The sequence below is a fragment of the Quercus robur genome, chromosome 3 (assembly GCF_932294415.1).
Source record: "Quercus robur chromosome 3, dhQueRobu3.1, whole genome shotgun sequence".
NCBI classification, from domain to species: Eukaryota; Viridiplantae; Streptophyta; class Magnoliopsida; order Fagales; family Fagaceae; genus Quercus; species Quercus robur.
Window position 1 is genome coordinate 19526680 of NC_065536.1, and position 12600 is coordinate 19539279.

Here is a 12600-nt window from a genome sequence, read left to right on the forward strand (position 1 = left end):
GTTACTAAATATTATCTCTAAATTTAAGAAAATTAATCGTAACAAATAATATAAAATTAATTTACTCATCGGTAAAAATAACTATTTAGCACAATCAGGTTTTAACTCAACTTTTATTATTCAGTATAAAATTGTATTTAATAATATGATAGGATGTCAATTTTTAATAAAAATCAACAAATGTCCTAAACAAACAACATTTCGCATTTTAGAATTCAAACAACAAAGCCAATTTAGTTCAAACCCACCCAAAAAAAAAAGGTCTTCTCTCTCTCCCTCTCTTGGCGAAAATGTCAGACGGAGTGTTGACCATCGTAGACGGGACTCAGCTGAGAGAGGCGAACTTGACGGTGGTAGCAGTAGAAGACGACGCCAATTTGATGACCGCAGCTAAGATGTTGGAGCTGGCGGAATCAAGAGCCTCCTCCGCTCTCTTCGGTCTCTCATTACCCCAAACTCTCAAGTCCTCCGCTCTCCAAAGCATCAATCTCAACAAGGAAGACGACGTCGTCTCGTTCCGCCAAATCCATATCTCATTTGACCAAGCTTCCCTCAAGCTCAACCACTACCTCACTGCCATCGCTGACCAACTTAAAGGAACCCACATCTAAAAACAAACATATTATATTCATATTTATATTTGTATAATGTATTATAATATAATGTCACGACTTGGACACATAATAAGTACTAGTCACATGTGTTTTAAAATAGACTGGTTATAATTGGAGCTCCTCATAATTGCTTATATAGCCCCGATCAATATAGTATATGTACGACTTGAACACATAATATAAGTGCTAGTCACATGTGTTTTAAAAGGACTAGTTATAATTGGAGCTTGTCGTAATTACTTAGTTGATATAGTATATATAACACTTGGACATATAAGTCCTAGTCACATGTGTTTTAAATTTTAAAATAGACCGGTTATAATTGGAGCTAGTCGTAATTGCTTATATAGCCTAGATCGATGAAGTATATGTATGGCTTGGACATATAAGTGCTAGTCACATGTATTCTTAAATATACTGGCTATAATTGGAGTTCATCGTAATTGCTTATATCACCCAGATCAACATTGTATATATACGACTTGGACGTATAAATGCTAGTCACGCGTTTTAAAATCAATTGGGAGCTCATCGTAATTGCTAATATAGCCTAGATCGATATAGTATATGTACGACTTAGTAGATGAACATATAGGTGTTTTATACATATATTTAGCTTGATCAGCAATTGCTTATATAACCTAGATCGATGTAGTATATGTACAACTTAGTATATGCACATATAGGTGTTATATACATATATATGGAGTTTGATCAGCAATGATCATAATCGTTTTCTGATAGTTTGTTAGTTGGTTATGTTTGGTGTTTGAAAAAATGTGAGAAATGGAAAGAAAAATCAACTTTTTCGGATCTTACACAATCGAAAATAGTGTGTTTGTGTGTGTTAATTTGGCCTTGTTTGGTTGTTGGGAAGATGTGGGAAAAGGTTAAACATTGTGTAATGTAGACTATTTGGAAAGAGAGGAACAAGAAAAAGAGAGAAGCTGAATGTTTTTGGATCTTAAAATTCTGTTTTATCAAGTGCTTGGACTACTTAATAGACAATTCTATGTATGTTTGTGTGTGTATGTATAATTGAGCTCAATTGCCTATGATGTTAACATGTAATGGTATATTTTGTTAGAAGTTTGGACTTTTGGTTGTCCTTGTTGACTGAGAAAATGTGAGAAATGGAACGAAAAATCAACTCTTTCTAATCTTACACAATCAAAAACAGTGTGTATCTATATATATTACTTTTGGCCTTGTTTGGTTGTTGGGAAGATGTGGGAAAAGATTACACATTGTGTTATATAGACTATTTAGAAAGAGAGGAACAATTTTACTTTTGAAGGGGTTGAGAGATCCATTAATGATATCAAGTTTGTATAAGGGGAAAAAAGTGGAAAAAGAAAAAGAGAGGCTGAATATTTGGATCTTGAAATTGTGTTTTATCAAGTGCTTGGAACAATTAATAGACAGTTATATGTATACTTGCATGTATAATTGAGCTTAATAACCTAGATAAAATGTTATGGTATAATTTGTTAGAAGTTTGGACTTTTGGTTGTGCTTATTGGCTGAGGAAATGTGGGAAAAGAGAGAGAGTGAATGCTTGGATCTTATTGATTGGTTTGACTAGTTTATATGAAATTGTACATTCATATACACATATGTGTATGTGTGTATGAATTTATAATTGAGCTTAATTACCAATGATGTTACACGTAATGATATAATTGGTTAGATGTTTTGGGCTTTAATTACTTATTAAAAAAAAAAAAAAAAAAGCTTTTGTGATTTTGCCTTTGGGTGTTACTATTTTACATTTCATACACACACAAAAAATAATAATAATAATCATTATTATTATATTGGTCCCCTCCCCCAAAAAAAATTCCTGGTATTCCTGGAAGTAATGTTAAAAATAATCTACATCCCTCATCAAGGATATCTTTAGGATCTTTTTTCCCTTCATTGAAATACAGTGCAAATTCACAATATGTACTCCTTGATCTTGAATGCAGTTTACTTCCAGAAACTTAAAACCCCAGGGATCCGACCTATAGCCCTCTCTCCGTCCACCACTGCCTAAAGCACAACTAAGTTTTGCCCAAGTTTTAACGAGTTTGGTTTTTAAATTTGATATGATTTTTTTATTTGATAACCATCCATCCACATTCAATAATAGCGTGAGAGTTTCCAATAATGGTTCATATATATGATTTTTGCAAATTTTTCAATTTGATAAGAGGCATACATGCATGCATCTCAATCGTCCGCATCTAATTGAGTAGTCCAAACACTAGACAACCAAACAAATGAAAGAGTGAAGAAAAGAAAAGAAAAGCAAGAATTCTTTAAGGATATGGAATCATTTCTAAAAATCTTCCAATCCCTGAAGATTACAGTGAAATAGTCATGAGTTAAGGTTGTTTCTAATTATAATAATAAGTAGAAAAGTACAAATTCTCTTTTACCATTAAAATAAGCTTTAACATAATATATAGTCGAGTCTTTTATAATCTTTTTGAATAAAGTTTCTCTCCAAATTAGTTTAAAGAGATACCTTTTAAACTGTTACGAAAAAATTAACATGGATATATATATATGAAAATTTAACCGTTGGATTGTATTTTCTTTATGTTTTTAACATGCATGTCAAATTTCATTTAAATTGGAAGTTAATTACTATTCATTCTATAAACATATTTTTATGCATAATTTTAAGACTACAAAATCTTGAAATTTGAACATTTGATTGATGCTTGAAATTTTGCACGCATGAAAAATACAATAAGAAAATTTAATCGAATGGTGGATTTGTCAAAATTCACATCCAATAAAAAGATATAAAGGGAGTTTGAAGGATTTTCTTCTAAACTAGTTTGGAGAGAAACTTTATCCCTCTCTAGTCTTATAAAAACATGTTAAGAGTTTGTTTCTTGAATATTATTAGTATAATTTTTTATCTATTCTATGCAAAGATATATTTTAAATGCTTTAACTAGTTTGGTTTCTTCATTTCCTTATAAGTTATAGGGGAATTGATGTTTTGATTTTACAACCTTTCATGATAATATATGAAAGCTCAAATAGTATAAAACACTATAAGTTCTATAATTAGTTTAGACCCTCAATTTTAAATTACGGCTTAATTACTTTTACTCTAACTTAACTAAGTGTGGATCAAGAATAAATGAATTGTAATAAAACCGAAACCCTACTCTAAGCCTTAGAGTAGTCTAAGGCATAAGCATGTGCAATAAACAATAAATGTAAAGCTTAAAGAGTAGTGAAGAGAACTACAAACATGAGATAATACCGAGACGAGTTATCAAAAAGGAAACTAAAGTACTTAGGAAAAATCCTTTCTGTGGCCCTCTAAACTGAAATCGTTCCACTAGTGAATAAAGTTGGAGTACAGGAATATCTAAAAGACCCTACAAGCCTAATCTACTCAATGTTGTACTTGAATTCTCCATATTCCAGTTACCAATGGGCTTCATAGAGCCATGTCTTCATTAGTTATCGAGATCCTGCAATTAGCTCCAAATTGCTTCCACCAATCAATGGCTTCTTCTAATACTTCCTATACGCACCAAAACTTCTCTCAACACTCAAATTGGGTGAGGTAAGTACTTAGGCTAAGAACCTTTCAAGGATGTGTAGATGAAGAGGTAGGAGTAGAGGAAAACTTTAGAGAAATGGTGTGTAAATGATTGTGGGTTTACAATCTCTAACTCTCAAATATATAGTTAGGGTTTTCTCTCTCAAAAGTTCCTTAGAAAAACTCCTTACAATTTCGTAGGTAATGTGGGCTTATGTAGTGTTAGCAAAGGAATGAGATAAACACACTTTAAAAAGCTCTAGACAATGAGTTCCGCGGGTCACTCGAGACTTGGCCTAAGTCATGAAGTGACTCATGAAATCCAACCTGGCATGAGACTGTTCAGATTCTAACATATGCTTCTCACGTGACCTTTTGCGGGTTGTCACTCGCGAGCCAATCGCGAAATCTTTTTTTTTCACAGATTTTCATCAAACTCTCACACACAATACTTACATTAAATCCCACAATAAATACAAGAAAATGATTGAACAAAAATACAATCAAATTTGACACGAAATTAAAGCCAACATAATAACATAATTGTAAATCAGAACTTTACAATATAGGATCAAAGTTTGAACTATCGATCATATATAAGTTTTGCAAATTGCCATTAGAGTACTGAAAATCTCATTGCATGAATTATTTTTAAAAAAATATATATCTCATTTCATGAAAATAGACAGGTTGGCATACGTGTTAATTACTTGTCCTGAAAATAATCATCGTGTTGTTAATTTCAGATTCTAATAAAAACTAAAAAAATAAAAATAAAAATGAAAAAGTGAGGAGTAAAAGGAAGGGAAAGAAAAGCAATGTTGCTTAAGAATATGAGATCATTAATTTCTAGATAACTTCGAATTAGGGTTAAAAGTCTTGACGTAAGGTGGTTTCAAGTTTAGAGACGATCTACAAAATTACATATAAATCCTATTTGTCCTTGAATATGTTTGCAAATGATCAACTAGGCTTTCTTTATACATGAAAGTTTTCACTGTTGTTAATCAATAAAAAATATAATGTTTTTCATTCAACGTAGACTATCATTTTATTTTGTTGTATTTTTCTATCCTTTTAATTGCCTGTATGATAAACAAAAATGAGTTTAATGTGTTAATAATCAGACCTTGTGATTTATAGTATAGTTTTCAAGTCTCAATGTGGATTTCTTTTTTAAAAAACAAACCCAACTATGCGTTTATGAAGTTAACAGGTTGCCAGCCTTACTAGATCTACAACTTACACTATTTTCTATAGCCTACTAGCTAGATCTACAGCTTATACTATTTATATATATATATATATATATATAAGATACAAATTCTACTCTAGCTTAATATAAATGTAAATGTGTGTGAAACTCCCTCCTAGAGACTCAAACTCTGGCCCTTTCTCTCACAACCCACAAACACTTATACTTGTGAAATGACCATCATGCCAAGGGTGCGCGGTTGTTATTTTCTTAATGGTATCATCTTTGCTAGTAGATTTACATAAAAGGCCTTGATTAACTTACATTCATTTTATATATGCTATCACCCTAATTTACATTTTAAATGTTAATATTAATAAATAAATAAATGTGCACATCACAAAGTGCGATGATATCCGCATTGATGATATCCACATTTAAAACATGAAATAAGGTGATATGTAGGGACAATGTACAAAACGAGTGTAAAACAATATTTTTCACAATGTAAAGTGTAAATCGGAGCAAAATAATAAACACTCATAAGTCTTAGTAGAAAGTGTCAAAGCAATATTTTTCCTTCCGAAAAACCACACAATCCTAGCTTTTCATAAAAAAGTTGTGTGAATTTATGACCATGTGTGTGTAATTATTAACTTGGATTACTAAAATGCTTATGGAAAATTTGACATAAATATTTGCAAGACAATAACTATCTTCATCTCTGTGAGCCATTTAAAGTTTTCTTTTCTTACTTAGAATTGAAAAAAAACAATTAAGGTACCTATCTTCAAATTAGGTTTTCCACAAATCAAAGGAATAGAAACAGCATATTCCAAGGAATCTCCATTTTCTGTATGTTTGTTTGATAACACATGGTTGGTTTTGATAGAGTACAAAATGAGAGACTTTAAGTCTTTTTCTTTAATGGGCACATGTCATTATTTGATTCGTCAATGTGTCTAAATTTTGAGTAACCTATGATTATATTTAATTAGACTACTTATGTCAATTTAAATTTAAATATCAACGCATGTCATTCTGTGATTGGTTTTTTAAAATATTCTTTATAATTTTCATTTAGTGACACTTCAAAATTTTCTTACTCTAAATAGTAGGACCCACTAAGTAGCACCAAGGTTTTGAAACCCGAATCGGACCATACGGTCCGACCGGATTAACCGCAATCCTCTCCTCATTCTGGTTCTTTTAATCTTAAGAACCTCTTTATGAAGAAAAAGCATGAAACCGTGTGAACCGCGGTCAAACCGCACAGTTCTTAGAACCATGAACGATTCTCACGGTCTTTACTTTTTTCAGAGCTAGCACCAAAGGTTGGTAGGAAAAAAATAATAATAAACAGGAAAGAAGAAGACGGCTAAGCAGAGGCTGCACCAAGTACAAGTCGCCGATCACGCCTTCATCTTCTGCTACTGTTTCCGGTCACGCTGAATCTTCTACTATTGCCTGCCGTTTCTTCTTCCCCTTTCTCTTTTCATTTGTCCGTCTCCAGACTCTCCACTCCCTTTTTTGGTTTTTGTATTCTTTTTTTATTTGTGTTTCCAAAGCCCCTCCACGTGATTACATTGGAAAGGTAGACAAGTTTCAGCCATCCCTTTTCTTTCACCTTGCCCAACGTGATGTGACAAATATCATAACTTTTAAATGGGGTTGCCTTTTTTTGGTCTTAAAGCATCCACAGCAGTGGATCTAAATTTTTAGCTTTTTAACTATACAAAAAGTCACTTTATCTATTTTACCTACATACATGCTGCAGCAATGGATCTATTTTAGTTTTCAACACAATAAAATAATATAAACATCACAATAAAATAATATAACCACTACAATAAAATAATATATCTCACTGCCCAAAAAAACCTCCACAACACCATCCACAACCACCTCTACCATCAGCCACACCCACAACCACCACCACCACTGGCCACTAGTCCATAGCAGGAGAAAAAAACTAAATAAAATAAAAATAACCCAACCCAAATCGAACCCACAAATCCACAACCACCACTACCATCAGCCACACCCACAACCACCACCACCACCTTTACCACCACCGGCCACCAGTCCACAGCAGGAAAAAAAATTTAAAAAAAAAAACAAAACAAAACAAAACCAACCCAAATCAAACCCACAACCACAAATCACAAATCAGACACATCCATCACAAATCGAACCCATGCCGATACGACCCACCACCATCACCATCTCCACCATGACCCCTGAAATCCAACAACCTAAACGCCAAACCCCACCAAACCCAAATCCAGCTACCCAAACGTTGAAACTACACACCGATCTCAACCTTGATACCAACGCACATCGGAGCACAACCACGACCCAACGGCGAAGTGGAGGTGAGGGAAGCCACTTTGATCCACGAGGCCAGAGCACAACCACGACCCAGCAGCCGGAGCACAACGTTGAGAGAGTGAGGTTGAGAGAGATACCGGAGTTAAGAGAGTGAGATTGAGAGAGATGAGATGAGAGTGAATGAGAGAGAGAGAGAGAGAGAGAGAGGCATTTTTTTAATAAAAAGCTGGAATAAAATTTTATTTTTTTTTTTATCTCTCATGAACAGTGCACATCTATAGATAGATGTGCACTGTTCATGTGGAGTTAAAAAAAAATGGATATAGCTCCATTGCTGGAGCACCATTTTAGTATTAGTATAGCTAAAATATAGCATTATAACATTATACCTACACTGCTGCAAATGCTCTTATATGACTATCTGTGGTTTTTGCCTTTCGGACAACATTGCATGTAGTGGATGTCCCCCCTATGCTAGTGTATGCACTAGCTTTACTTGTATGACTATATATGGCATTTTGATAAAAGTTTTCTATCGTTGAGCTCAAAAAGAAAAAACTTTCAAGTTTCAATTAATATTTACAATTTTTTTTAAAGAAAAAAAAATCTAATACCACAATTTATTTCATAACTTTTTTATTGTAATTGTGATACGATACAGAGTAACTAATAAAGAAAAAATAATGAGTCTATATAAATGATAGGCATTCAAATTCACAATTATGCAAATATATATATATATATATATATATATAATTTTTATGATTCTAAAATTACTTTCTTTTAAAAGCAATAGATATAATTGATATATATAATTTTTATGATTCTAAAATTACTTTCTTTTAAAAGCAATAGATATAATTGAGTATATAAATATTTTAATTTAAAACTATTAAATAATTTAAATTTTTTATTTTACTTAATATAATATAAGTGTCCTTATAATTTGTATATTATTATTGCTATCACAAGTTTAACTAATCAACATATAAATAAATACTATATCTACCTTTGCTTAGTATTTGATATTTCTTATTTGTCTTGTGAAAGTTATGATATAAAAAAATACATTTGAAAGATAGATTTTTATATTTGATTTAATTATTTTAGTTATTTCTTATATTTATATTAATTTAATATAATTTTTTATTTAATTATTAAATTAATTATAATGTCACATGGTTCGACCTCAGTCTAATCTCAAAAAACCTTGAATCTCTCCTTTTTACAGTTCATTGAACGGTCCGAGTTTCAAAACCTTGAGTAGCACATGGCACAATATAATTGGCCATTTTAACCGTACTGCATAGACTTGTGGTAATTTGAGACTAATTATATGGATTATTAAGAATATTTATGGAAATTTTTACATGCAACAATAATTGAGACACAATAACTATCTTCATCATTGAGAGTCATTTTTACCAATTTTTATTTTTATTTTTATTTTTCTTAATTAACAAAGACAAATAAGGTACCTATCTTCAAATTAGGCTTCACTAGGGGTGTCAATGTTCGACCCAACCCGTGAACACAACACGAACCCAACACGAGTTTTTTCGGGTTAGGGTTGGGCCTTAATGGGTTTGGGTCATAAACGGGTTGACCCGAAAGCGACACGATAAAAAAAGTGTCATAAGCGGGTCAACCCGCGTAACCCGCAATAGACACGTTTGACACGCCAATTTATTTGTGTCAACCCAAAATGACCCATTTAACACAACCCGTTTAACTCGTATAACAAATAAATATTTATTTTATTTTAGATTTGTCAAATACCTTTTATATCCAACATATATTTTAAATTTAAAAAGAAAAGTGAGTAATTATAAAAATTTACAAGGGATATAATTGGAAATTGAAACTTTACAGACCCTAGAACTACTAATACATTTTTTTTTTTTTTTTTTGGCATAGAACTTGCACAAATGAAATTGGATGAGCTTGTGGAAGATGTTATGAATTTGGACATTAACAAAGAATCTATGGATGGTAATTGTGGTCATAGTCAGGATTAGTCTACTGTTTGCTCAAATTCTTTCAATATTGATACTGAGCATTTAGCGAGTTCTAAGGATATTATATTTTTATTGAGCTATGTTATTTTATTTTTGTTAAACTTTGTTATTTTGAATTTGGGTTGAAGTGTATGCACTTCTTTTGGAGTGTAAAAAACTTATTTCTAGATGAATGTTATATTTTTGTTGAACTATATTATTTTGAATGTGGGTTGAAGACTTGAAGTGTATGCATTGCTTTTTGGGATGTAAAAAAAATTATTTCTAAATGGATGTTATATTTAATATTATGCAGGTTGAAATAAGTTGTGTTACATTCGTGTCAACTCAACACTACTTGTTTATTAAGCGTGTCAAATGGGTTGGGTCAGGTCAACCCGCTTTATTAACAGGTCGGGTTAGGGTTGAAGGATTATGACACGATTATTAAATGGGCCGGGTTAGGGTTGAGCCATTTAGTCGAATATCCCTACCTCGACACGACACGAACCCGACACGCTAACCCAAATTGACACCCCTAGGCTTCACACAAATCAAAGGAACAAAAAAAGTATATCTCTAGGAATCTCCATTTTTTTACATTTTTGTTTAATTCTAAAGTTGTTAAATGTCGAAGTGAAAGTAGTATATAATAGGAGAATCACAAACATAAGATCCATGTCAAACCTTAGTTATCTCCCACCAACAGCAAATCTCAATCAAACATCATGAGTCCATTCATTAGATTAGCACCCTTGCTACTACTCTTGCTGATAACTGCGTGCGAAGCCGATTTTTTCCTACCTAGAGTACATATGAAAGTCTCTAATGATTTAGAAAATGGTTTGGACTTGACCATCCATTGTAAGTCCAAGGATGACGATCTTGGAGTCCATGCACTCCCTAAAGGTGGCACATTTGAATTTAATTTCAAACCTAACTTTTACGCCACTACACAATTCTACTGTAGTATGGATTGGAATGGCGCATTGCACCAATTTGATATTTATTTCTATAGAAGAGACCTGGACCGATGCAAAAGCATTTGCTGGTGGAGTTTGAAAGAGGGGGGACCTTGTCTCTATAATCTTGATAGTGGCAACTATGATATTTGTTCTCCGTGGAGTTTATTCCTAGAACAATCACCATCCCTAGTCAAATGCTTATTGTTGGGACAAAATGGGCTTCTACCCTTTTTGGGTAAAGTAATTAGCCTTTTACCCTTCTTCCCAAACTAAATAGGGAAATGCCCCTCTTTTGAAAATCGAGTTTCTCAAAATCGAGTTAAAAAAAAAAAAAAAAAAAAATTCTAGAGCCTTATAGTGACGTTTTTAAGGACCTATAGTGACATTTTAAGAACCTATAGTGACGTTTTATAACTTGATATCCATAAAATCGAGTTATAGGCAATTAAATTGCCTATAACTCGATTTCATGGATATCAAGTTACAAAACGCCACTATAGGTCTTTATAAACGTCACTATAGGTCCTTGAAAAGGTCACTATAGGGCTTAAATCGATTTTGAGAAACTCGATTTTCAAAAGAGGGGCATTTCCCTATTTAGTTTGGGAATAAGGGCAAAAGGCTAATTACTTTGCCCAAAAAGGGCAGAAGCCCATTTTGTCCATTATTGTTGGAATAAAGAGAAAATTCACATTATGAACTCGAATAAATTTGTAAGAGTATTTTTTTTTTTTTTTAATGTTATTGGCATCATTTTTCATTACTTATATATGTAAAAGTATCATAGCAATGTTTTTACTATTTTGGTTTCTTCATTTGCTTGAGTTATAAGGGGAATTTGCTTTGATTTAATAATCTTTTATCGTAAGTTGAAATTAACTTAACTGGTAAAATCTTTGATAGTTAAATATAATATTTGGGATTCAATCTCCGCCTACACCTAAAACTAATTGTTTTCTTAGTCTGATAATAAAGGGCTATCATCAAAAGCGGATGTCATAGGTTGAAACTCTCTAAAAAAAAAATTATCCTTATTACATAATTAACAAGGTGAGACTAAGAGTTATCAATATGGATCATATATATATGCTATGCAAATTACCATTCGAGTACTTAGAGTATGTTTAGTAACTGTTTTTTGCCCTTATTTTCTGTTTTCAAAAACAATTTTCTATTTTTGAAACTAAAAAACTTGTTTGGCAACCTAAAATGGACTAAAAACAAAAATTGTCCTCAAAACTCAATTTGTGAAAGAAACTGAAAACTTGCAAAAAGTTGTTTTCAATTTCTAATTTTTAAAAGTCAATGAAAATACGCATATAATTTAATGAATCTGTCTCATTTAATGAGTTAGCATTAAAGTTCAAATCTAAGTAACAACATATTTTAGTATTTTTTATTTTTTTTCTTCAAAAAACTATTTTTTTAATTTCAATTAACCAAACATTTTTTTTATTTCAAAAATACAAGAAAATTTTTTTTTTCTTTATATTCCTTAAAACAAGTTTTTGAAAATAGAAAACAAAAATTGTTACCAAACATAACCTTAATATCTCATTATGTGAAAATAGACAAGTTTGCATGCATGATAATTGCTATCCCTTTTATCCTATTCTTTTTTTTCCAAACACTATGCCACAAAAATAAGGTTAATTACATTCCCCCCCCCCCCCAATTTTGCACCATTCATAATGTCCTTCTACACTATAAAATCGATCAATGTCCCCCTCAACCATTAGAAATAAGCAAATGGCTTCATGCAGTCTTTGCTGTTAAAATCCAAAAAAATCTTTTGATTTCTTTGTATTCCATACCAAAAATACCCTCCCTCTAGTTGGGGGTGATTGTAAATGGCGCAACATTTCCAAAAAAAAAAAGAACTCACAAGATGCATTTTGAATTTTTGATTGTATTTATCACAACTAAAAAACCTTTTTCCAAAATT